General features: G+C 32.8%; 1 non-coding gene and 1 pseudogene across 2 annotated transcripts; both read right to left on the bottom strand.

The window, feature by feature from the left end:
* Positions 1-15,831: 15,831 nt before the first annotated feature.
* LOC108346444 (uncharacterized) lies at positions 15,832-16,783 on the bottom strand (annotated as a pseudogene).
* Positions 16,784-16,820: 37 nt separating this feature from the next.
* LOC108346275 (uncharacterized) lies at positions 16,821-22,662 on the bottom strand. 2 transcript variants are annotated; one of them, XR_008247263.1, is made up of 7 exons: positions 21,862-22,656; positions 21,642-21,756; positions 20,793-21,213; positions 20,589-20,684; positions 20,384-20,505; positions 18,813-18,989; positions 16,821-17,155 (listed from the first exon to the last, which is right to left on the bottom strand). It is a non-coding gene; the product is annotated as an uncharacterized LOC108346275 (transcript). The 2 variants fall into 2 exon arrangements; XR_008247262.1 differs by lacking the exon at positions 20,384-20,505 and having other exon boundaries at positions 21,862-22,662.
* Between the last annotated feature and the right edge of the window lie 5,019 nt (positions 22,663-27,681).

Raw genomic sequence — 27,681 nt, 5'->3', positions numbered from 1 at the left:
TTTTTATAGAATATAATTGATTAATTTGTTCTTTGAGACTTTCACTAATATTTTTCTTAGAAGATAAATCACCCAACATATTTATGCATTTCTATAGAACATACTCAAACATAAATAATTAATTCCTGGTACGCGAGAGTTTTCCTTTTCTTTTTGGTTAAGTTGAATACTTTATCACATATTAACTTAGGTCTACAGAAGTGTATATTCATATATTTGAAAATGCATAAAACTTTTCATGAAAACACTGAAATGGAGAAAATGATTTAATTTAAAGACATTTAAAAAAAATAGATTTGAAAAATGGAAAAAGAGAATGATTCAAACTCTTCTTCCCCCTTACTTTGATCTATTTATTATTGCAAGTGTTGATTACAAAAGAAGCAACAAAATCCTCTCTTCCTCTACATAAATGGTAAATATGTTATCAATTAACCTATACATTCATGTTAAATACCTAGAATCTTGTGAAAAATCTTAATTAGCTCCATATAGTATAATTTTTCAGTGTGCATAATCTGGTACAATGCAGTGTAGGATCACATAGTGTAATTAGGTTACACAATATGATGGATTTTCCAAATTCACTACCATTTCTGTTAAGTCCTAAACTTTTCACAAAGCAACTATCATAGATAAACGTAAGAGACAAACTGACTCGGTATTTGCTCATAATGCACACATGTAATTGCCAACGTATACATTAAACTCTAATATTTATTTAATTATTGAGTTAAAACTTTTAAGGTGTTAATTATAACTTGACTTTGACTAAAGACATCTTTGTGTAAGTTCCAACTAGCAATGTTGACCCAACCTTAATTAGGTAAGACTATTGGCTCAACATTAGTTTATGCCTATACATCTTAGATTTACCTTAATCCAAAATTTTGTATCCAAGTTAGAGAATCTTTAACTAAAACCTTAATTAATTAAATTATTTTTTTACTAATATCAATGGAACATGTTTTGATCAATAGTCTTTCAATTAGTTTGATTGAGACATCTTTAAGTAAGACTTAATTCGATTGATCGAGTGTGATTAGAATTAACTTTGATAAAAAATATAGTAATTGGAGATTGAGTTAGATATTCATCAATAAAAGAATAAATTATATATATAGACTTATTAAACTAAGTTTTATGATGAGAAGGATGAACAATTTTTTAAAATTATTTGTTAATATTGACCTAATCCATTATAATTTGGATAAAGTTGATCGTATTTATCCGTTGCATTAATAAAGGCTGAGTGAAGGGAAAGTTGGCTTAATTGGTTAAGAAACATTGTGAAAAACATCATAAATTTAACGGTTAACACTGAAATGCGGAGTGGGAGCCAAACGAAGGAAAATTGTATGTTTCCATCAACATTCTCTCACTTGAAGAACATACCATGTTAGACTTTTAGATCACGTCAAAGGGTCCATCGTTTACATCAAAGGATAAGATAATGCTTGAGTTCAACTCATCCACAAATAAGGCATATCAACACGTGCTTTCCACACATAGTTGTATTATTTCCTTTTGTATATTGAGGTTCCACCTCAAGATTTTATCTTTTCATTATATGGCCAACTACTTGGATTTGAGTGTTTTTGTTGAATTGAATTATGTATACCATTAGTTAAGAACAAAACTGAGTAGCCAAGTTGCCGAATTTGGGAAAAGACGTTGTCTCATAATTGTTTTTGGCAGTTTTTCAATTAAAAGGCCTCACATGGCATGGATGAGAAGCCTGTCTCTCTCATACAGCTATTTATATTCCCTCATCACATATCAAAGTATGCAGCAAAATTAGGCATTTTCCAAGGCTTTAATTTTACAACTCAAGCTACATTGTATTAGGAAGCATGAGCCTTACCAAGGTTGGTTTCTGATATTGACAAGTTTAAAGTTGCTGATTGCTTCAGAATAGAGTTGATCCCTCTGCATTTGTCGGAATGGGAAAGGTCTAAAAATGAAGCCATGGACTATCTGTATGATTGTTTCATGACATGAACAAAGAATTCCTTGACTGATGCAGAGAATCCATTCCATAATTGAAGTCATCACATACATATATACTCCTTCATCAACTAAATATGTACAAGACCAAAGCATTCATTCGTATTCAGGAGATGCTTTGTGAAGGAAATCAAAAGGCAAAGTATGTATTTTCTTATTGTCATCATTCTCAAACACTATGTGGCACTTATGATGAGAGAGGTTGATATAACGGGTTATTTTGGTACTCAAACTTTAGTTTTTTTCATTAATCACACCTATTACGTTTTTAATTTCACATATAGTATACTTTTTGTTATATTTACTTATATAATTTGAAATGTTTTTATAAAAATTAAAATTCAAAATTCGTTTACCAAGAAAGCAATTATGTGAATGGTTTTAATTTTCTAGAATTTATTTTTACTTTTTACTTTCAAATCTTTCTCACTCTTTCTTTTCTCTTTTTTCTTTGACCTAGCAGCCGCTCCTTATTATGATCTTAAAAGTGATAAAATAAAAATTAATACAAACTTAAAATAAATATTTCAAATAAAATTAGTACAAATTTAAAATCAACATTTAAAATAAAATTAATACAAATTTAAAATAAATATTTCATATAAAATTAATACAAATTTGTTGTAATTAGAGGAAATATCTATAAAATCTTTTTAATTACAAAAAAATATCTATAGAATCTTCCTAATTAGACAAAATATTTGTAGGATCTAATAATTTATTTTGCAAAATATATTGTTTGCTTATTTTTCTTTTTAGAATTTTAGACCTTTTTATAATATTAGATTATTACAAATATAATCTTTATGAGAAAATATTTATATGATCTTCTACATTATTTTTAGTATATTGTTTTCCAATTTTTCTTTTTAGAAAATTAAATTTTAAAAAAAATTAAGTCACTATCTTTTTCAAATACAACAAAACAATCTTCTTAAACATAATCTTCAAAAACAACAAAATAAATAAATAAACATCATAAATTAATAAAAATTTTAAACCGAATTTTAAATAATTAAAAAGAAAAATTGTTCACCGAATTTTCAAAACATTGAAACCTTCAAGAATTTTCCAAACCTACTCAACGACTTAATATTTTCAATAATTTAAAAAAAATTGTTCACCAAATTTCGAAAATCATTGAAACCTTTAACAATTTTCCAAACTCATTCAACGACCTAACAATATTCTCTCACCTATTTTGTTAACTAATTTCATTATTTAGGTATATAATTATGTAGGGAAGATCAAAATAATTCAATCATGATGCTTAAATGTAATTTCTTTATAAATTAGGTTGTAGCTTTTTAATGATATTATGTAAATATTATTGATTTTCATGATATTGATATTAGTCTTTATTAATGGTCTAAGTGATATTTGTAAGGACCGAGCGTCCTTTGTTAATTGATGTGGTGGGGAAGAGCTTCACGTGGGCGGCTGCACGTTCGGTTGAAGTGGTGGGGGAGAGGCTTCAAGTGGGCAGCAGCTGTGAGTGGTGGGTCTCTTCACCTGGAAGTGCTCCAGCCACCAGGAATCTTCATCATTAGCTCTTCAAAGTGGGCACAACACTAAGAGGGGAAGGGAGAAGCTGAGGAGTGCGCAATTTTCTTCCTCTTAAAGGGAAGGGTTCGTGGATTCAAAGAGATTTTTGGGGGTTCTGCAGATTGGAAGAGTTGCTGCAAAAATCTGGGAGAGGAGAAGTGGAGAGCTTTTGGAGTTGGAAGGAGATACAAACACTGCATTTCTAGATTCAAGATTCACTAAGGAAGTCTTCAAGAGGTAAGGAGAGTTAGATTTATTTCTTTTATTGTTGAAATATACTGTGTTTGATGCAAATCTGAGAAAGAAGGGATAAAAAAATGGGGTCTCTGGGTTTCTGGAAATCTGGTGCGATTCTGTAGAATTTTGCAGAATGCGCGGTCGGCCAAAATATGTTGAGCGTTCGGTCTTGTGTTCGGCGAGTGTTAGCGTTCGTCCATCTTAGTGAGTGTAGTGTCCGGTCGTTAGTCGTTACCGCTGGGTTAAACCTTGATTTTTGGTACCGTTCGGTTACAATTGGATTTAGTACCGTTCGGTCAAGCTTTGATTTAATACTGTTCGGTTAAGTGTTCATGAAGTACTGGATTAAGTGGTGATCATTCGGTCAGGATTCTAGACGATCGTCCAGTACTTTAGGCGTTCGACAAATTGATCTAGGGGTTCGACCAAGAACCAAAACGTTTCGGCCTTGGTTTAATTCTGATTGTGAGCGTTCGGCCTTAAGTTAATATTCTTAAGTTTCCATCTCGAGCGTTCGGTTTTGGTGTCATATTGATTATAAGCGTTCGTCCTAAATTGGTATTCTCAGGAAGTGATCTTGAGCGTTCGTTTTGGTGAATTAGTTATTGTAGCGTTCGGCCTTAAATCTGATGTTCTTAGGTTTAAATCATGAACGTTCGGTTTTGGTGAATTGTTGATTTTAGCGTTCGGTCTTAATTTGGATTCTTAGGTTTGGATCTTAATCGTTCGTTCTTGGTGTATAAGTGATTATGAGTGTTCGGTATTAATTTGAATTCTTAGGTTTGAATCTTTAGCGTTCGAGCTTGGTTTAATTCTAATTGTGAGTGTTCGGCCTTAAGTTAGTATTCTTAGATTTCCATTTGAAGCGTTCGGCCTTGGTTTAATTGTGATTGTGAGCGTTCATTCTCAAATTGGTATTTTAGGTTTCAACCTCGAGCGTTCGATTTTGATGTAATAGTGGTTGTAGGCGTTCGGTCTTAATTTGGATTCTCAGGTTGGAATCTTGAACGTTCGATTTTGGGGTATTAGTAAGCGTTCGGTCTTAATTTGATAGTCGTAAGTTTGGATCTTGAGCGTTCGGTATTATTATATGATTAGTGATTTATAGTGTTCGACCTGGATCAGGTATTCTGAGGTTTAGATGGTAAGCGTTCGGTCTTTGTGTATCAGTGATTGTCAGCGGTCGTTCTGGGTCAGTTAGTCTCAGGCTTCAATCTGAAGTGTTCGGTCATATTATGTGTTAGTAAGCGTTCGTTCTTGAGAACGTTTTCAGTTAGTGATCGTCCATAGTGAGCGTTCGATCTTGATGATGTTTCTGTTAGTGATCGTTCATATGGAACGATCGTTCTCGATGATGTTTGTCCTCAGGTAGTACTCGTCGTAGGCAGCGTTCGGTCTTGATAAGGTTGGATCTTTGAGTGATCGTCCAAACAATATTGATTTCAGTACGATGTTAGATGGTTTAGCGTACTCGATCTTAGCGTTCGGCCGAATAGTGTTTAATCCAGTGAAGTGTTCGGTTTTAGCGTTCGGTCGAATAGTGTTTAATCCAGTGGAGTGTTCGGTTTTGGCGTTCGTCCAAATAACATAGTGTTCGACATATGGCGTTCGGTAAATAGTGTTCGGTGAATAGTGTTCGGCCAAATAGTGTTCGTCTAAATAGCGTTCGGCCAAATAGTGCTCGGTAAATAGTGTTCGGTCAAACAGTGTTCGTCCAAATAGCGTTCGGCCAAATAGTTCTCGGCAAATAGTGTTCGGTTTTAAGTTCATTTGTTCTTGTTGCAGATTGAATTGAATGTGCACAATGTTTGAAATATATATTGTAATGTGATTTATGTGGAAAGAATGTGAATGCATGAGATACATTAATTTTATTGTGATAAAATGACTGGAAATTTAAAGGATGAATTTGAGTATGGATTGGACATCTCAGGGTGAGATGATCGAAAGTGGTGGTGTGGTGTATAGTGGTTGTTCTGTATAACTGTAGGATGCTTTGAACTGGTATGTCTATCTCTACACTCAAAGCATTGTTCACGCTCAAGTAGAGAAGAACAATGTAAGTGGTGAGAGTAGAGGGAGGTCCTCGTCTATAGTCTTTGATGGTAGACATAGACAGATTTGGGGATTTACCTTGCTAGTGTTAGGGATGGCCAGCTAAACTATGCAAGTGCAAAGACGACCAATAGTTCGACAGTTATACAAATCCGGATGAGTCGTGTGAGTGTGAGTTGTGGTTTAATGAGTATGCTTTAATTATTTTTATATATATATATATATGTGTATATATATATATATATATATATATATATATATATATATATATATATATATATATATATATATATATATATATATATATATATATATATATATAACTACGTATGATGACATGAATTAACTGTGTTGTATGTATAACATGCTTTTTATATCTAGCTCACCCTTGCATTGTTTTTGTTGTGTGCTGTTTGGGTATGCTTTTCCTTTGCGATGATCATCCACTTGGATGGGAGCAGGCGTTGTCGAGGAGGTTTCCTTGGAGCAGGAGTTGGAAGATGCTGATGCTGCTGTTTAGTCTTTTTAGGATTTCAAGTTTTTACTGTTGTTTGTTAGTTTACTCTAAAACTGTTAAAGTTTTAAATTCCTTGCCTTATGTGGATGACTGTAAAGTCAACTACGAAACCATTATTCCACTCTGACTGTTCTCTTTATTGTAATAATGACGTCCTTATAGTATATAAGTTGTTATATAATTGGGGATGTTACACTATTCGATATCAATAATAACTCATCCTAAAGTGAATATAACATTTTAATTATATCTGATAGATTTAATTTAAATTAAATTAAAAATTTTATTTTAAAATATAACTTTAATTTCGATAAAATGAAATATATTGAATTTTTGTAGAAAACATTTTGTATATGATTTTTAATAATTACTTTTATAATGAACTATGATTTTGTAAAGTTTATTATTAATTTTTTGCAAAGAAAACAATGATCACATGAGAATTAAAAATTAAAAATTCATACATTTTTTTTACTGAATTCTTGCTATAATGGCAACATCTGGTCGGGTTAAATATGAATGGATTTTAAAAATAGAATAAAAAACCTAACAGTTCTTATATGTGTAAACCAAATTTCGTTCACTTGAAATTTAGATGATTTAGTTAATTTGATTTCAGAAAGTACTTCTGACCGCGAGAGTATACTAGCAATCATGAAAAACATGCTTAGAAACTACTGTTATTAAAAAATATGTGAAGTGAGTAAAATTAAAACTGAATTTAATTGAATAATATAAAAAATAAAATGGGTTAGAATAAAAATATCCTGAATAGTTTTATGCATTTTGTTTTTCGAAAAGAAAAATCTGGTAAGAAAATCACAAATTTTATAAAAAATATGCATAATAAAGCTATAGAAAATTCATTTGAATATCAATGAGAGAAAGGCTATTTTGAATGACCTTAAAGTGAAACACTAATATGCTTTTAGGCATTGAGTTTGATAAGATTTAAGATGCATATAAGAGAAAATCGTCAAGAGATTATTGTTGGATAAATTTTGCCAATAACAATTGATACGAAGCTTGAAAATAAAGACTAATAAATATTTGGATGAAATTAAATAATGTTTTTATAAGAAAAAAATTAAAATAATTTATTTATAAACTAAAAGTTGTATTATATTTAAAAAAATTAATTTATAAAAACTTTCTAATATTGTTTTTCAAACATTTTGATCATGGCACACCAACCAAAAAGAAAAAGCTTCATGTGAAGATTCACCTAATAAGTTGAAGGATGTTGCTCCCTCCACCACCACCCTATACTTTCTTCACCTCTCCATATTATTTTAAATACAATTATATCCTTAAGTTAAAAGATTTTTATTTTTACTCTATTTTAAATAATTTGAAACCCTAATTTTACTTCCCAACACCCACCCACGGAACTCTCTTCCCCTTTCCCCATTTTCGTTTCACCTCCTCACCTCCCGCACTTCCATTCCTTTTTCTTCCCAGTTTTTTCTTTTGGTTTGAAAGCTTCCATTGTCGCCGTGGTGTGAAGGAGCGTCGCCGCCGTGGTGTGGAGGAACATCGAGGAGTGTCCAGAGATTAACCAGCGTGAGGAAGTATACGTCAACCCTAATAAAACAAACTCTAAAATAAAAAAAGTAACCTTTAAACGGAGGTGACATCTTCAACGGATGTTGACATCTGTTGAAGGATGTTGACATCTGTTGAAGGATGTTGACATCCGTTGAAGGATGTTGACATCCCTTGAAGGATGTTGACATCCCTTGAAGGATGTTGACATCCCTTGAAGGATGTCACCTCCGTTTAAATGTTACGTTTTTTATTTTAGGGTTTTATTTCAAGGTTTATTCGAATACGAGAAAGCACGACACGCACTGCACCACGAGAGCGATACTGCACCACGAGAGGGAGACTGCTTGATAATTCTTTTCACCACCACCAACCTTTGCAACTTGTAGTATCTCACAACGAAAGAAAGAGAGGAAGAAATATAATGTTAAAATGAAAAAAAAAGTATTTTACTCATGTACGGGACTAGAATAGGTTATTAGTGAAATAGGTTATGAATGGATAAAATTAAAAATAATAACCCTAAAAATAAAATTTTACTGAAGGGCAAAATAGTAAAGGAGGGGCAAAATAGTAAAGGAGAGGTGGAGGGAGAAAGATATAGTGGTGGAGGAAGGAACACCCTAAGTTGAATGGAGAAGGTTGAGAATATATACATGAAACAAACTTTATTTTCTTTTCAGCACTTCTTGTATTACTAAGTGCATCTCTGTAGTAATTAAAAGACTAAAATATCCTTTTCACTGTTGTATACCACTAGTGTCATTAGAATGACAAGAAATAAAAAGTTCACCTTTATCTTATTAGAAAATAGGTATACCCACTCGTGTTTAGATCTCTTATTATTTCAAATATTAATTATTTATTACTTTTATAAAAAAGAAAAATTATGATTAAAAACTTAATATTTTGAAATATTTAATATTAAAAGGATATACATATCTACTTGGATATCAGATTCTAGCACATGTTTTCATGTGACAAGACATTCTTAGACCATTCAACAATTTGATCATTTTGAAGGATCTGATCAAATCTATATTGGCAATGGGAAGGTTTGCGTCCTTGGTTCCGGTTGTTCTTGTTTTAAGCATTTCACTAATCTCACGACTTTATTTTACTTATATGATTTGTTGCATGTTCCATCATTTTCTTTAATTTTTCTCAGTATTAGTAAATTTGCCCTTGATAATTGTGTCTATTTTGAGTTTTTTTCCTCAATATTAGCTGTAAGTGGGTTTCTAGTGTAAAAGAAAATGTTGATGGAACTGTGAATAAATATAAAGCAACTGGTTATAAAGGATTTAATCATGAAACATTTTCTCCTGTTATTAAACTAGTTATCATCAAAATAATCTTTATTGTTGCTTTGATTAATGGATGGGAACTATTTCATTTATACGTTAACGGCTAAAAAATAATTTTAAGTTTAATTTAATTTTAAAAAATTAATTTAAAATCTATTTCTTAACGTGATATCAAAGTCATTGTTAAAGTTTATCTTAACGAGAACTGTGTTTGTGTGCGTATCATTACATTCATTATCGGATTGTTATCAGACCACTTATTAATGTTTAGTCTCATGCAAGAGACATGTATATCTCGACGTGAAGGGGATGTGTTGAAACTTTCATATTGACTAGAGATAAGACAAATTAGAATATATGTGGGTACAAACCTCACCTTATAAACTAGTTTTGTGTGGTTGAATTAGACTTACAGTCCACTTTTTATCATGATATCAAAGCTATTGTTAGAATCTATCATAGTGAGATTTGTTGTTTGTTAGACATATTGTTTCACTCGTTATCGGACAAATATTAGATCATCCATTAATGTCTAGTCATATGCTCGAGATGATATACCTCAACGTAAGAGGGTACATTGAAAGTCCTACATCAACTAAAGATAAAATCAATTTAGAGTATATATGTAAAAGATTTAGTTAAACTTAAAGTTCACTTCTTAACCTTAATCATTAATGTCTTTCTTAATGGCATTCTTGATGGCATTCTTGATCACATTTTGTAGATGACTCAATCTCGTGGATTGAAGTATCAGGTAAGTCTTTGGTTTGCAAACTTAATAAAGCAATCCTATTGAATTAAGAACCACTGCACCTACTCACTGGATTCTTTGTAAAACTGAGGACATATTTTGCGTTCATGATAATGGCTTTAAATAGCCACGTAATAGACCAAGGGTCATTCTACATACTTGTAAAGAAAAGAAATGCCAACAGCCACACTAATCTGCCAGCTGTTATGGTACATAAAAAACAAAACAATAGGAATAATACACTAACAACTCACTCACCAACAACTGTGCACAAGACAACTCAACAAAAAGCATGAAATGAAGAGAATTACAATCAAACCCTTATAAATTTTAAGTTTATCTAACAAAACTCTTCTATAAACTAAAAATTTTCCTTCCTTCATCCTTTATTGAGTTTACTCCTTCTATAAATAGTTAGATTCTTTACTTTCATTTTGGTCGTTCTCTTTCTTCATCTTGACTAACTTCTTAATAATTTTGGATGACTTCTTTTTTACTTTGTCTGACTTCTCAGTAAGCTTGGTCAACCTCTTCACAGGATTGTCTGTGCTCTCTGTCGAGCTCTTTATCGGACTATCAAAACACCTTCATTCTTTGTACAATATTTCCACCATCAACGTCGACCTCTCCTTGCTACTCACCAAGCTGTTTTCATCACTTACCGAGTTATGCATTGCATTGTCTATGTTTTCTACATGCTTCTCTAAGCTATGTAAGCTGACCACATCTAACATCAAGCTCTCCACTTCCTTCAGCAATGAGCTATCCAGGAACCTTCAACAATGAGCTACTTTACCTCCACAATAAGATGTCCGAGTTTCGCACCTACTCTACTAGGCTTTCCGAACTTTCCACTTGCTCCTCCGAGCTCTCTAGCAAACTCTTTACTCGTTCTTCCGAGGTCTCCACCAAGCTCTCATTGTGTTTGGCTCGTGATCTCCATGCCATCACAAAACCCGAATCCAACTTGATATCTGGTCTCCATGACTTTGCACAATTCGAATGCAACTTGACATCCAGTCTCCACGATTCTACACACCTCAGACGTAAATCGGCATGTAGTCTCTAGTTCTTCACAAAACCCGGATGCAAATTAGCATCCGATCTCCTAGACATCAACAGGATCCCTATCTCCTCTTTGTCTTTCTCCGCATCCTCCGTAAGGAGATTTGTCTTCCCCTTTGTCTTTAACCTCGCAATACTTTGCAAATGTGGCCAACCTTGCCATAGTTGTAGCATTTTCCCATTATGTACTCATTTGCATAATGATTGTGTATGCCACACTTGAAACATACCAATTCTAACTTAGACAGACCTCCTCAACCACTGTCCTGGCTACGGTCACCCACATCCGCCTCATCCTCATCCTATGTCTCTAGGACCTCGACCCTAAGTGTTCCAAGTTCCATTCAAGTTATGCCTATAGTGCTTGGTTGAAAGACTCATGCCTTTCATCCCAATTCCTTCTCCTTTTCTCATGGGCTTTTAATGATTTAGTAAATTCATCTATTGTGAGAACTGACAAGTCTTTCGATTTTTTGATGACGTACATAATATTCTCAAAATCTTTTTAAGTGACCTCAAGATTTTTCCTACAACCTCGCTACCTGATATTTGTTCTCTGTTCCAGCCGAGTTAGTTGACCACCTTCTTCACTCGAGTTATGACTCAGTTATCCATTCCTTTTGCTCCATCTTCAGATGTTCAAACTCTCCTTGAGAGCTTGTATAATTTTCTTCGTCAATTATGACACACTCATTTTGTTAACAACTTTTATTATCTTTCTCATTTTATTTTTCCAAACACTTAAGCACTCACTGTTTCACTCTCTCTTCCTCTTCTTTTTCTCTCACTCGACATTCATAAAACTCTGATAGCACCTTCTTTTGTTGAATTGAGAACCGCTGCACTCACTCATTAGATTATCTGTAAAACTGAAGAAATATTTCACATTTATGGTAATAGCTTTAAATAGCCACGTAATAGACCAAGGATCATTTTACATACATGAAAAGAAAAGAATTATCAACCGCCACACCAATATGTCAGCTATTATGGTACATAAAAAAACAAAACACAGCTCATTAAACAAAAGGCATGAAATAAAGAGAATTACAATCAAATTCTTCTGAATTTTAAGTTTATCCAACAAATCCATGATATTAAAGAAGCTTTTAGACAATAGTTTGATAAACTAAAGTTAAATCTGTAGCAACATGGGTTTTAGTCCATCAAGTGTGATCCTTCTTTATTTGTTTGTCAACATAATTTACAAGTTGTTTATATTCTGGTTTATATTGATAAAAATTATGGGAGTTCTATTAGAAATTATGGGAGTGAAGATAAAAAAGTATGAAACACATACAGAACATTGCAATTTGAATCACCAAAGCCCTGACAATCGGGAAATGCTATGATCATGAAACTTAAGGCTGCTACTTCCTGCACCCGACTTTTTTCTTTCTGCACCAACATAAAAGTGATAATTCCTAAATTATACCTCATAAAAATTATAATCAAAGTCCCTACACCTCTTTAATTCTAAAGTTTTTCAGAATAGATGTAATCCCTACACCTCCTTAATTTTAATGTTTTTCAAAATAGAGGTTTTGGAAGATACTTTTAGATTAGAAAATATCATTCGGAACATGTATTTCAAAATATAATTTTTTTTATCTGGGTGTTTTGAAAAATATTTTAGGAACCGAAAATGTCTTTAGAACATATGTTCAGAATTCTTTTTTATATACTAAACACCCACTTCCAATTTTTTCTTTTTGAAACGTATATTTTGAAAGATATTTTTAAATTTAGAAATATTTTCTAAATCACATAATTTGGAAAAAAAATTATATACCAGAATAAGTGTTCTACAAGGTAAATACTTTTTGAAGCACCCATTCTAAAAGTTTTCTTTTAATATTATCAAATATAAGTTTTATAATTTATATTAAAATATTTGAACATGGATTACGTTGAAATTTAATAAAATTTTAATTATTTCCTAAATTTAAATATTTTTAATTAAACTTTTGTTTAAAAAATTTATTGGATTAAATGAGGATGATGTATTCATGCATTACTAAATTATACATGAGTTTTATACAAATATTTTAGAGAAACAAATTCTAATTATTAAAAACATTTAAGACATAGTTGTATTTTTTGTTTATAGATTTTATTTGTGGGCGTTTCACCTGGATCTTTAAGGGTTCATTTTGTACTTCTAAAATTTTCTAAAATACTTGTAATGCTTTCCATTAAGACATGATTAATTTTTAGTAAAAGTAGAAAAATCTTTTGACCTAAGATTCTCAATCTCTATTAAAATATCTTATTTTTATAGTTTTAAGATATATATAGTTATTTTTTAATGAAATATTAGGATTTTATAAATATATAAATATTTGAATTAATTAAATTAATTTGTCTGTAGATATTTAATATTTATTTTACATTATTGGTTTAATGTCTCTATAAGTTTTTATTTTTATTCAGAATCTCAAATAGGTCCATTTTTTTTGGGTTTCAATTGAGTCCTTACTTTTGTAAAACTGAATCAAATAAACGTTTTTCATCAAATTGAGAAGAAGTCGTTAAGGAGGATGTAGAGAAGTCACCATTTGAGTCATCTTCATCGTAGCCACACTCCACGACCTGCCACCATCATCCTCGCGTATCTCCTTCGTGCAACCTGTAGAGAAGAAGAATTCCAAAACAGAAATAGGGAAAACCCACAATCTCATCGCAGCCACACTCCACGGCCTGCCACCATCATCCTCGCGCATCTCCTTCGCGCAACCCGCAGAGAAGAAGAATTCCAAAATAGAAATACAAGGAAAACCCATAATCTCGCGAGTTCCATCTTCTTTGCACCGCCACCCAAAGTTCCTTTTCACGCCGCAATAACGCCGTTTAAATTACCACCGCGAGGGTAGGACGTCAACCATGGAAGCATCTCCATTCTCGTGTCTTCATCGTCAATCTCAAACTTAGAAAAACTAGAAACAGCAGGGAACCCTAAATCAATTTCACCAGAAATTGCGAACTCCATAGACGCACAAAGCTTCAACCTCCATCGCAGTTCGGTCATCTTCATCGCGATCTCCTCTCGCGCCTCCATGGGAACTGGCCATGGAGTGTGGCTGCGCGACTCTGCGGCGACAGCTTTTCGGTAGTGGCGGCCTTGCGGCGACGCAACATGGTGAGATGATGAAATTAGGGTCTACTGTTTGGAGGAGATGATGATGTGTCAAGGATGTTTAATGCCACATGTGCTTGGTGAATACACTAACCATGCCACGTATCCCATACTAAACTACCGTTTATCCAATTTGACGACAGACCTCTAATTGCTTCAATTTTACAAAAACAAGGACCCAATTGAGACGCCCAAAAGAAAGGGGACCTATTTGAGATTTCGAACCAAAATAGGAACCTACCGAGACATTAAACGTACATTATTTTAATGAATTAATAATACTTAACATTACCTAAAAAATATTTAAAATATTTAATATCAATTTTAAATAAATTTATCAATTTTAAATAATTTTTTTTTCATAAATTAAATTAATTCATACAAATTACCTAATTAAACATTTAGAAATAATATAATAAAACATTGTAAAATAATCTAATAAACATTTACAAATAATATAATTAAAAAATAATTATAAAAAACACTGTATCAAGTATGAAAATCCGAAAGAAAAAACATCATATCTTAGAAATCCAATTCAAGGAGAATTGAACTTTGAGATCGGATGTTTCTCCTTTCGGATTTCCATATCCGATACAATATTTTTGATAATAATAGCTTCTATATGTCTTTCATTTATGAACATTAAGTACACGTTTTATTAGTTTTATTTGTCATTATTTTTTTTTAATTTTTTAGCACAAATCAAAATAACAATCACAACACAAATGTTAACTTTAATATATGATAATAAAGTCATAAATGAGTAATAATGATAATCAATAATACAATTATTATGATAATATCCACCAAATCTCATTAATTAGAGGGCAAATAAATTTGGAGGTGCAAAGTGAAACCCTTGAAAGTGTAGGGTGAAACACCTTTTAATTGTAGATTGAAAGATAACTTAGAAGTTACGAAGTGTTTCATCCTGTACCTCCAAGCTTCGTTCTGTATCTCTAATTTCCTGAAATACTCTCTAATTAATGAAGTATTTATCATTAATTAATTTTACCTTGTTGAGGATTTTTGTGTATTGAATGAAGCATTGACTAACCCCTTTCCCCCCTTACTAAACCTGCACCCCATTTATTTCAAAAATCTTATTTCCCCAACTTGCACTCATTTTATTTGTTATATAAATGTTTAATTATATTAGTTATTTAATTATTTTATTTGTTTATAATTATTTTTAAATTTATATTTTAATCTGTATGAATTTATAATTTAATTAGATAATTTTTAATTGTTAAAAAATAATATGAATTTATTATATTTAATAAAAATATTTTAAAAAATTAAAATTATAAAGATGTGTATCAAATATGAAAATTCGAGAGAGTTTATCAGATGTTGATATTCAACGGATATGAAGGTTCAATTTTGTTTTACAATTTTTTTTTTATATTACTTATTTGATTATTTTATTAGTTTATATTTATTTTTAAATTTATAGATCAATTTGTATCAATTTACAATTTAATTAAATAATTTTTAATTGTAAAAAATAATTAGTATGAATTTATTAAATTTAATAAAAATATAAATAAAATTTTAAAAATGTATATCGAATATGAAAATTAGTTGAAGAATTTATCAAATATTAATATCCGATAAATGAAAAATCGGATATGAAAATCCGATATATTTATGTTGTGGATGTCAATGCAAAGAGAAAAGGACAGTGAAATATACAAAAGAAAAAGAAACTTGTGCAATGAAAACTCATTATCAGTGCAGATTAAAATTTTTACCGTCCATTTTCTTTCCTCAAAGCCGTAGATGTTGGAACCTTTGACACGGTCCCTCTTGAAGGAACCTGCACAGGAATTAAAGAGAAACATTTTTAAATCAATATCATTTTCTTCAATTGTGCAGTACTGTTTGCACTGTATAATTTTTTTGTTAATGATGAACAGTAGTGCATAAAGATTTTCAGTTACTTGCTTCTTTATCGAAGATTTATCTTCATAAGAAGCTTTTAGCTGGTTGAAGCTGTTCTGGAATGGCTTAAATGCTCGTTTGACTATGTCCTTATCTCCCATTTTTTTCCATGATTAAAGATCTCTTCATGGTAGCTTGAGGAGCTGGCTCAGGATTACTTGGAACCATACTAAGAGACATGTGCAAAGGTTTGTCAGCAAAACTTCTGCTTTTCTCATTAGAATATTAATTTATGATTTTATAATTTAATTATAAATGTTTAATTTATTGTATTAATTTTTTATTTTGTTAAAATATTTGTATAAAATAAATTTTTAATTTTTGTTTAATTTATTAAAAAAAGTTTGGAATTTAAATTTATATGAATGTTCTTGTGTGCTAGAAAATGTAAGAGGACACTGTGTTAAAATAGACTTTTTATATCTATTGAAAAGGATTTTTTGAACCGTTTTTTGAGTAGGTAAAAAAGCAGAAGGTATAAGAAGTTTTTCACCTTTTATACCAATATTTTAGAATAGGTATAACTATTTTACTTTTATACCTGCTGTTACATGTTAGAACTCTAACTGGTATATAAAAGTTAGATTTTTAAAAAAAATTTGGTATAAAAATGTTATTTTTTTATTCCTTTGGAAGCACTAACTGGTATTCAATCCACAACTTCTAAACATTCCAAAATTTTCAAAATTTTCAAGTACAAGTTAAAAGTTATAAGTAAAGAAATGATATAAATATAAATTATATAATAAATAAAATTTCAAACAAAAATTTCAATTATAATCTACAGACACAGTAAACTACAAACTGGATACATGAAAAGTGCATGTGAAAATACTAAAAGTTGAAATAAAAGCTACATAAATATCACATGAAATAAGAGACCACAATGTTCTGTTTGAAAAGGTAGATCTCCTCAATGCTATTTTGAGCAACGAATGGAACAATCTTCACATATAAGTTCTCCAATTAAATGAGCTTGATATGTACTGAATCCCCCTCTTCAAAATAGATAGAATCCCTCAGCTTTGAAAATGATTAAATTCCTAATAAACAGAAAAGGAAATTGGAATAAGATTAAAGCAATAGTTTTCTATGTTTGTATATGGCTTTTAAGTTGACCTGAAGCACTTATTAAGGATCCAAATAATGTAATGTGTCATCATAATCCCATTTCCCATCAAAATATCATTTTAGACATGATTTTAAGTTTCTTTAAAATTTCATAAAGCTTGAGAAAGGCTTACACTAGTAAAAAAAGAGGTTTTTAACTCGCACATTACGCTTCGGTTTCAAAAAAACTGAAGCGTATCAAAACACGGTGGCAATTTCGTAATTTTTGCGAAACTATATGCCTCGGTTCAATTAGAACTGATGCCTAAAGGGTATACTGCCTCGGTTCTCCGACCAACCGAGGCAAAAAACTCTGCTTTCCTTCTGCAAATTAGTTTTTTCACCTGCCAGCTTTTTCAAAATAGGCTTACTGCCTCGATTCTGTGCAGAACCGAGGCAGTATATCCTGCCAAAAGCTGACAACCTCTGTATCTGAACGTTTCAAATCAATTTTGTTAACCTTTACTGCCTCGGTTCCATTTGAACCGATGTCATAAGACCTTTATGCCTCGGTTTAACCGCAAACCGATGCCTATAGTTTTTTTTTGTCATTTATAATTTTTTTTTGAATTTTTTATGATAGGTTTAGGCATCGATTGTCTTTAGAACCGAGGCAATAGAGTCTTATTACCTCGGTTGTCTACTTAACCGAGGTAATAACTTCTTCGATTTTTAAATTTAAGACCTTTCATTCTTCCCTTCCACAACCTTCTCACCACCACCATCCTCAACTCCCACCAAACAAACTTAACCTCAGACTCACCATCCTCAACTCGCTCCGCCGCCGCTGCCTCCACCATTGGTCGTCGCCGTTGCCTCCACTGTTTGTCGTCACCGTTGATCGTTGCCGCTGCCTCCACCGTTGGTCGTCGCCACTGCCTCCACCATCGATCGTCGCCACTGTCTCTACTTCTCTCACGCGAACTACGTTGTTCGTTGTCGCCTTTGGCTGTACGTCGTCGACACCGGCTATTCGTCACCGTCTTCGGTCGTTCATCATCGCCTTCAGCCGTTCGTTGCTGCCTTTAGCTGTTTCGCCGCCGCCTCCGTTGTCCCAAATAAAAAAGAAAAAGAAAATATTTTGAAAAGCAAAAGTCCCCATTTTCTGAAAAAAAATAAAAAATAAAAAAAAGGCATCTACCGCCTCGGTTCGAAACCAACCGAGGCAAAAAACTCACATACTGCCTCGGTTCAGAACCGAGACAAAAATGTTACCCCTTTTTGCCTCGCCTATATATACTTCGGTTCAGGAACCACGGTCATAAACCCAAAACAACCGAAGCAATAGCCCTTCGTTGCACTAGTGTTATTGGCAATAAAGAACCAAATTGAACAACCCGTTGAGGAAGCACAAGAATAATTGCTACTGTCTACAATAATTAAAGAAAATAATGTGATAAAGTGTACTGGCAGAGCAAGTTTATGTATTATCAATAATAAGCCAAAATTCATCCTTCATAGCTAGCCTTGTTTATGAGAGAAAAGGCTTTTTAAGTTCTGACACAGCCTTTCAAAGCCCTTTCTGACACTAGTAAAAGAAATAATGAGATGTAGGAAGAGATTGATGAGGGTAGGAAGCAATTGCCTAACCTGATTGTTAATCTCATTATTACTTTAACAACAATTGTCAAACTGCCCATATGCTTGCCCTATAAACATCTCAAATCCTGTCACAATGGTGACTCCTTCTTCTGCTTCTTTCAACAGTCTAGTCATCTTGGGTGTGTACACAACATAAAAAACTAGGGAGTAATGTTTCAAAGCATGCTGCATAAAAAACAAATGGGAAGTTATCATATTAGTCATAATTTTTGTGAGATCAAGAAATTAAATAAGCCTTCTCAGACACCAATAAACATATTTCATCTTAATAGAAAACCAACTTCTTCAGCAAATGGAAGAAGATATGATTGGCAATAAATAACATATCAAATTGAAAACTTACACCAGCAATGTTTCATTTGCACTCTCACTGCATCACTTGTGCTCTTTTTTATCAGTGGCAGCTCACGAATCAAGTTATCATCACATTCACATTCTCCGTGTTATTTTTAAATGGGAATGAATTTTTTTAAGCATATACAACATGTACATTACGTGTTACACTCTTTTAGTTAAAATTATTTTTCTACTTTACATAATTTAATTACAATTTAAAATTTAATTGAGTTCAATACAAGATTTAGAAATAAAAGCTCTAAAATTCAATGCATCCATATTAAAGTTAGATATTTATAGATTTAAATAACTTTATTAAAATTATGTAATTATTTTGTTACTTTAATGTTTTTTATAATTTAAATAATAGAAAGTTTGACATAAAACTATCAAAGTTAACTTACAAAAAATGATATGCAATTGTGCCACAAGGGTAATTTTGCCATTTACTATGACTTGCATCACATGGCATTATTCTGTGTCTACCAAAGACAGGATAGGACAAGAGCTTACTGAATTCATATCATGGTGTATTTGGAAAAACTTATTTAGAACTTTAGGTTTATCTTATGACATAAGCCCTTATGCAAGTGTTTGGAAGAGCAGATGAAAATGGTTTACGGCTTATCCATAAGCTAATTTTTGTTTATTCCAAGGAGCTCTTCAAAATAACTTACTAATATGAAAACAATTTAACCTTAATTTTTCTCTTTGGTTATCAAAATAACTTAAACAGAAGCAATTATTCACTAAGTTCTTAATTACGTAATTCACAGACTCCTATCCTATCATGTTAACCAAACAGACCTAAGAAGACCACGGAAAAGAAGGGATAGAGCAGTGAAATGAAGGACCCCATGTTGGTCTGTTATACAGAACATAGAGAGCCCCATAGGAGAGTACAGAGCAGAAGGAAAGAACAAGATAAGGGTTCACTGGAAAGTTGGAAACAACACCAGAACTGACATGTGCAGCGGATTCGCCAGAAACAGAGTTGCACTTTACCAGCATTGTTGTTTGATCACATGTTCATTTTGAACTTCTAGTGACAGAAAAAATGGTGGGTCTCTCTGTATCTCTCTCTCTATCAAAAATCGAGAGAGCCGATGATTCCTATTCACAGTCATGACTCCCACAACACAAAAATGCCAAATAGCAGCCACTGGCCACTTCTACACCAGTGCAGTATTAACAACTACGTTTGCCAGTATGAATTAGCATACCTAAGTATGAAAGGAACTTTCAATTTGGGTGGAACAATATCTCAAAAAAAGTCAGCTTCTTCAGCCATCTTCAACAAAACTCTTCTAATAATCTCCCCCAAATACATGCCCGAAATCAATTTCTCAAAAATATGTGAACAACAGTGGAATAATGTTAGAGTTGCATTAGTTAATTAAATAAATGGATACTATAGATGATTATTACCTGTTCTCTTGGGTTTAAACTCTCAACATCAAGAGCCAGATCATATTCTGTAAGAGAAAGATTTGATCGGAAATTACCCCACTCCATGTTTATAACCTATAACATTTAGAAATAAATAATCAGAGCATGCTTCGACACCAGATAGAAACACGGTAAAGCAACTCTTTCACAAGAAATTAAATCTCACATTCATAACCCACATACCATATCTCCAGATTTTGGTATAAGTGTGCCATTTTGGAATAGCATGTGCACGTTCTACATATGCTGCATTTGTCCCAATACCAAGAATCACAACAGCAATTACATCCTGATTGTAGAATCTGCCTCCAGCTAATGTTCCAATGGTATCATTAACCTACATCAAATCAGCAAGTTAAGTTTCATTTACAGTTTATATATTAAACCACCAAGAATGATTTAAAATAAAATAAAAATGACATAATAAAATCTTGTAACTCAAAAAACTCAGTCAGACACATTGGAAATCGTCATACTCAAATCCTAGCCATAAAATATAAATAAAAAAAGAGAGAAGAGTGAGACTAAATAGAGCAACAATTAGGATATCCATCCCAATTTTTTCCATGGACTTGGTTAGCTCTCCCACCACATCTTCACCAACCTACAAACAAATAATGAAGGAGTATCCATGCTCAGTAAGAGATCAGAGAAACAAAAAGAAATTCACTCTCTAAAAAAAAATGAAAGATCTTATGGTTAGGATGCTGTTTTGAATTATAATGAGGCAAATAATGATTGTATTATTGCAATATCTAGAGACTTGCAAAAATTTATACAACAAGAGTGAGTGAATCGTTCAAATATCTGGACTGTACATCACAGTGTAATTAAGATGAGTGACAGGAAGAAAATAGTGTCTGCACAAGTAAAATTGAATATCGAAAAATGCTAACAATAGGCTTTATAACACACAAAAGCTTGCAAATCTAAGATAATTTTATTTGTAGGAAATCCAAACCCCAATCCAAAACGATGAGAGAAAACTCTAAGTGGAAGATATACATAGGAATAACATTATATTAGATGTACCTAGATTGGAGAACTCCTCATGAAACTTGATTTACATCAGTGATCCTCATGAAACTTGATTTACATCAGTGATTTCCCTGGCCTTTGCATCAATGAGTTAGAGTTGAAGATTTTCCTGGAAGAGATGCCACAAACAAAGTACATCAGAAATATCAATAAGCCACAAAATTATAGTGTGAAAGCTACAAGATCATAACTAAATACAAGCAGATAATAATACTCGCTGTAGTAACCCCTTGTGCCAACGATCTCACGCAACAATTAACTCTAGGTATCATTCCATTTCCAACTTTTCTCTCTTCGACCATTTTCTTCACTCTTTTTATGTCACTCTTCTTCACCAAGCTGTTTGAATCGTTTCCATCCTCCAGAATCCCCGCCACGTCGTTCAGCAGAATCTGCTTCTCCGCCCCAAGCACTACAACAGTTCTCCAGAAACAGTGTCGGCGTTAATGTTGTAGGATGTCCGGACTCGTCGGCAGCAACGAAGGTGACGACCGAGATGTGGCTGCTGCGATGAAGGAGAGCAGGACTGCGGTGTCGACTCTGGCGACCTCGCCGACGAAGCCTAGATCAGCGGCCTTGGGGTTGGGACGGGCGGTGAGGATGCAGCCATCGAGGCCGGAGAGACCTACGACAGTGGCCCCGACCTTGTTCATGGCGGCGCCACCATACTGGACAACTATGGTTTTGCCGCAAAATTTCTGGAGGAAGGGGAGCGTTTCAGAGAGCATGTCGACTCGGTACTAACCTGGAGTGGTTGAGTCGGTGGCTATTTGTGGAGGTTGAACCGAGTTGGCAAGATGTAAATAGCACGGTGGTGGGGGAGGCGAGAAGAAGGGAAGAAGGGAAAATATTTGTGATGGTTTTTAGCAATTAAGAAATATTTCTTTAATTTTACATTTTTCTTCTACAACGGTTAAAAGTTTAATTGGTATAAAAAAAATATTTCTACACCTATTTTTAATATAATTGGTGTAAATTTTTTGTCATTTATTACAATTTTACCATCCTATCATTTTCTATACCTATTTTAAATATAACAGGTATAAAAAAACTTAATTTATCTACGATATTATCACTGCATGCCTTTTTATACCTGATAGATTTCAACCGGTATAAAAAATCGTTATAAAAAGTGGATTTTGTACTAGTGGGAGAGTGTTAAGACCTTGGTAAGTGTACCGAATCGTATCAAATAATAATAAATGGTAAGACCAAGTATCGTTTTTTAAGAGACTTACGACACTAGACAATCATGGGATTACTCAACTAATTAAAACTTTGAAGAACAATTTAGGGTTTTGAATGCAAAAACAAGAAAGTAAATATGAATGCAATTTTGATCAATTGAAGAGAAATGCAAAAGTGAATGATGTTTAAACTATGAGATGAATATGTTGTTGGGGTTTAGATTTCACCTAATCACTCTCATGCATATATGAATTCTTCTTTTTTATTAATTGTTAATGTCACTTTCTAAAGTACTTAAAATCCGATGTCTCGGCGAATAAAGCCTATCCTTAATTACTAGTTTACAATGTCTTGTCTCCATAATAATTAATTTTGCATTACGAACAGAAGCTTAAGACAACCAAGCGACCAAGCGTTCTATCCCTATGTCTAGGCAATAATTCCCATGTGAGAAATTCCCCACTTCTAGGTTTCTCCGTATGTGAACATATCAAAGAAAACCAATAATCATGCCATGAATGAGTTAAACATAACAAGCATAGAGCAAAGGAGAATAATCCTAAAAATTAATGAAAGAAGCATAAATAAATTGGAATCAATCAAATACATGAGAGTTTAGAAGTTACATCTTCCCCAACAACAAATTGAATTTAGTTCCCCCTTGTCATGGAGAAACTAGATGAAAAATGGAATCAGAATGAAAGATAAACCCTAAAAACCGAAAAGGAGAGTTCCGCATCCAATTCTACCTCTAGAGAGCTGAGAGAGTCTGAGTTTGCGTCCGTTCTGTCAAAAGATACTCCCTCTAAGACGTCCAAGTCCTTATATACAGCTGAATTGGATCATGGGCCAACGTCGTCAGCGCTCAGTGCCCCCACTTAGGGTGCCTAGGCGAGCTTGCGAGAGAAATGAAGCTCAGCGCCCCAAGAAGGGCGCCCAGGCATGGCACGATTCTCGAGAACTGGCGCTCAGGCGTCCTACGACTTTTGCAACCTTCTCTTCTGGTGCTCTTTCTGTCCTTTCTAAGTTCCAACTCCTTGATATTTTAATCCTCTTCAAATTCATTCAAATTTCCTACAAAATCAAGGGAATTTAGTGATAAAATCCTTAAGTATACCCTAAACTCTCTTATTCACACAAATAAGCTGAAAACATGAGTTCAAGCAAGCTTCTAAGTCAAAAAGAGTTGTTTTAATATCAAAATTATATAATAGATAACGGTATATTAAAAACAAGTTTGGAATTTAAATTTATATGAAAGTTCTTGTATGCTAGAAATGCAAGAGGAGAGGAAGAGTGAAGCGAGAATGAAGAAAACAATAGATATAAAAAGAAAGATGTGTGCACTTACACACGAAAAAAGTTGTTTTCAAAGGAATCTTTGACCATTGCTATTCTTTGTTTTATTAAATATTAAATAGTTTTAAATAGGGGTGATTTGGGAATTGTTTAAAAATTTGGATGTATAGGATGAAGGGGTTACAGGTGTAGGGTGAAACCCCCGAAGCTAATAGGTATTTGGGACCCAAGTCCACACAATAAAAAGCTCATAAATATAAAGTATACATAACACATCTTACGAGGTATGCTAATAACTTTTATTAATTATTGTATTTATTGTTTATCGAAACATTAAGATGAATTGAATGCAGACACAATCGCTTACCTAATTCAAGAAAAACAAGTACTTAAGATAAGGACAAGTACCCTAGAGATTGGAGGTTGTAAGTGTTTGAAGCGTCAAATCTTTGTAGGATACACACTCGGTTCTGTAAGAACAAAAAAAAACACGTATTGACATGTGACATATCTTTAACGTTATTGATATAGTATTAACAAACTATCAATTTTTCAAAAATCGAAACCTAATCGAAAAAAAAGAAACAATTAAATGAACCATTTGAAATTTTCTCACAAAAATGGAAACCAAAATATATTTAAATTAATTTTTTTTATTACAAGTAGTTTGGATGCGATGATCAATCTATGTCTAGTTTAAGTGATTGTGGATCATAAAATTGTATTGTAGAATTGGATTTAAGAATGTTGAAACTTTTTATAGTTATTGCGTTTCTTTTTTAATCACTATTATGACATGAGGAAATGAACCTATAAGTAGGAATGAGGCTAGATGATAGGTGTGGGTTTAAGAGGAAGACTTCAATAGTTGCTTGATGTATAAATGTATCTTACATAGTGTAGTAATAGTCTCGATTTTAGTGTCAAGTTGTTTAACACTGACTTCTTATGAAAGACTAACTAAAGAGTCTATAATATATGTTTATATTTATATATGGTTTATGCTTTTTTTGACCATAATTATTTAATATCTGAAATATATGAACTTTAAATATGAAATTACTCTCAGTTGTTAAAGATGGTTACGTGGATTTGGTTTTTCAAAATAGAAGCTGGTAAGAAAATCACAAAAATTTATAAAAAAAAATGCATAACAAAGCTATAGAAAATCCATTTGATGCCATCTATGAGAAGAAAAGGCTATTTTGAATGATCAAATGTCTAAGTGAAACACTAATACGGTTTTAGTTACACACATTTATATTTATTTGATATAGGTTAAATCCCTTTAGTTGTCCCTATTTTTGTGGGTTTTTCCCAGTTCGATCCTCGTTTTATAAGAATCCCTAATTGAGTCCTAAAGAATGCTAATTTGAGTCAATTGGGCCCCTGCCGTTAAATTGGCTTAACGGGGTTTAAGGATAGAAGTTGATGAAGGTCATGTTGAGGCTGAGAGGATACAAGTTGAGATAGGTGATGGTGAGGCTAAGAGGATAGAAGCACATGATGGTGAGGGTGATAGGTTAGAAGTACAAGATGGTGAGGGTGATAGGTTAAAAGTAGAAGACTTGGAGGATATAAAAGTAGAAGTCTGTGCTTGGAGTACATCAAATGATGATGATTATGGTGAGGTGAATAGTAAGGATGTGTTAGTAAACATAAATGTGCAGTGTGACTTTAGTGAAAGTTCTAGTAATATGATGGTTGAGGTTGAATCTGTTTTACTTGGGTTTGAGTCAGATATGGAAGAAGATGAGATTAGTGATGCCAGTTTGTTCAATGATGAATGACAATCTGAGGACTTAACTTCTCCTGACATAAGTGATGAAGAAAGTGATGGTGAAGAGGGTTATGAGAAAGTTTGCTACATTTAGTATGCCAAAAAATATGCTTGATTTCAACTGGGAAGTGAGAACATATTTTGTGCATAAAGAAGACATCTTGGATGCCATCAAAAGTTATGCCATCAGATCAGCAGAAGGTAAATTACATTATATTCATTGTCTTTTATCTTATACAAATGATTTTAAATCAATATTAGCTAACTTATTGCTCATTGATTCACAAGGTCTGTTACCAGCTGTACAAGATGTTGTTCCTAGAGTTGCACACAGATTTTGTGTAAGCCATTTATATGCCAACTTCAGGAAGAAATTCCCTGGAAAGAATCTTAAGAAGCTTATGTTGAGGGCAGCTACAACAACCTACCCACAGAAATGGGAGAAGGAGATGAGAAGTATCAAAGAGGTGAACCAAGGCGCTTTTCGACACTTGATAGCTATTCCTCCAAGGTTTGCCACTCTCAGTTTACATATCTTTTACTTTCTGATTATTTTACATAGTCATTGTATGACATACATCTTCATTGAAGGTTTTGGTACAGATCAAGGTTAACAAGCACAACACAATGTGATACCGAGGCAGTAGAAGGGTTTATTTTTTTAATTTACACCAACACGTTAAAAAGACATCAACGAGCATGCACTCTTATGAGTCTGTTCTGTTGAAATATTCTAATAGTTTCTAATGTTTTGTTAAATCTAGAGTATGAATTTTACTTATATTAAAAAAACAAGGTAGGAAGAAAAATGACCGTGAATTATCCATACTCTATGAGAATAAAGACTCAACAGTTCTAGAATGCTAAGAAAGAGGAAGCTAGCCAAAGCATTACTCTTGATAATTTAGGTAGAAGACGTAGAATTATAGTGGAAAAGGGAAAAAGAGACTATGACTACATTTTTATAAACAAAATTAAACGGATGGATAAACTAACTGTACTAAGCGCTCCATGCAATTTTTTGGCTGAAATTTGAAGGCTATTTATTTCGGGCTTGCACTTTCCAGCTTTTTTGCCCTTTTCTGCAAACTTGCTAGAATTGCAATCAAACAACAACCAATTATCAATTGCTCTTTGGTAACCTAAAACAGTAACGAGACAAAAAATGAAATAAACATGAGAAAATTTTTGTTAAAGGTGTGTGGTCTTCGACATTTGACAATAACTAGCTTTGTCAACTAGAGCTGCTTTATTCTCATTCAAAAAATAGTGAGATGATGCAATTTTGAACTTCACCTGTTAAAGAGAGAAAAAGAAAAACACTATATAAAAACCTGAACTTGCAAAACCTTACAAGTTAACATCAAATCAACCTCAACCATCATTGACCAAAGAAACGCTAACACCAATTTACCTCATCCTCATTGATTATTGATCCATTGCAAGAATTTGGAGATGAACATCGGTTCAACATTACTGAACCTCAAGAAGTCATGTTCTGTTTTGGAATCATCTTGTAGTATTGCAATGCTTGTTTATAGGTGTGTTGTCCATCAAGAAAAAAGATTAAAAAAAGAATGACGAGAGAGTCATCACCTCTCCACCCAAATGAACAACTTTTGAAGTACCCATTAAACTATTAAACTAAAGTTTTGAAATAACAGAATCACAAATATGCAATTGTTTTCAACTGCATAACCAAAACGGAGAAAAAGTTAGCACAATCTCTTATAATGGCTCTACGATACTCCCTTTCACGAAAAAAAC

This window comes from Vigna angularis, chromosome 2 (genome assembly GCF_016808095.1).
Source record: "Vigna angularis cultivar LongXiaoDou No.4 chromosome 2, ASM1680809v1, whole genome shotgun sequence".
NCBI lineage: Eukaryota > Viridiplantae > Streptophyta > Magnoliopsida > Fabales > Fabaceae > Vigna > Vigna angularis.
This window is presented reverse-complemented; position numbering and strand designations above follow the sequence as displayed.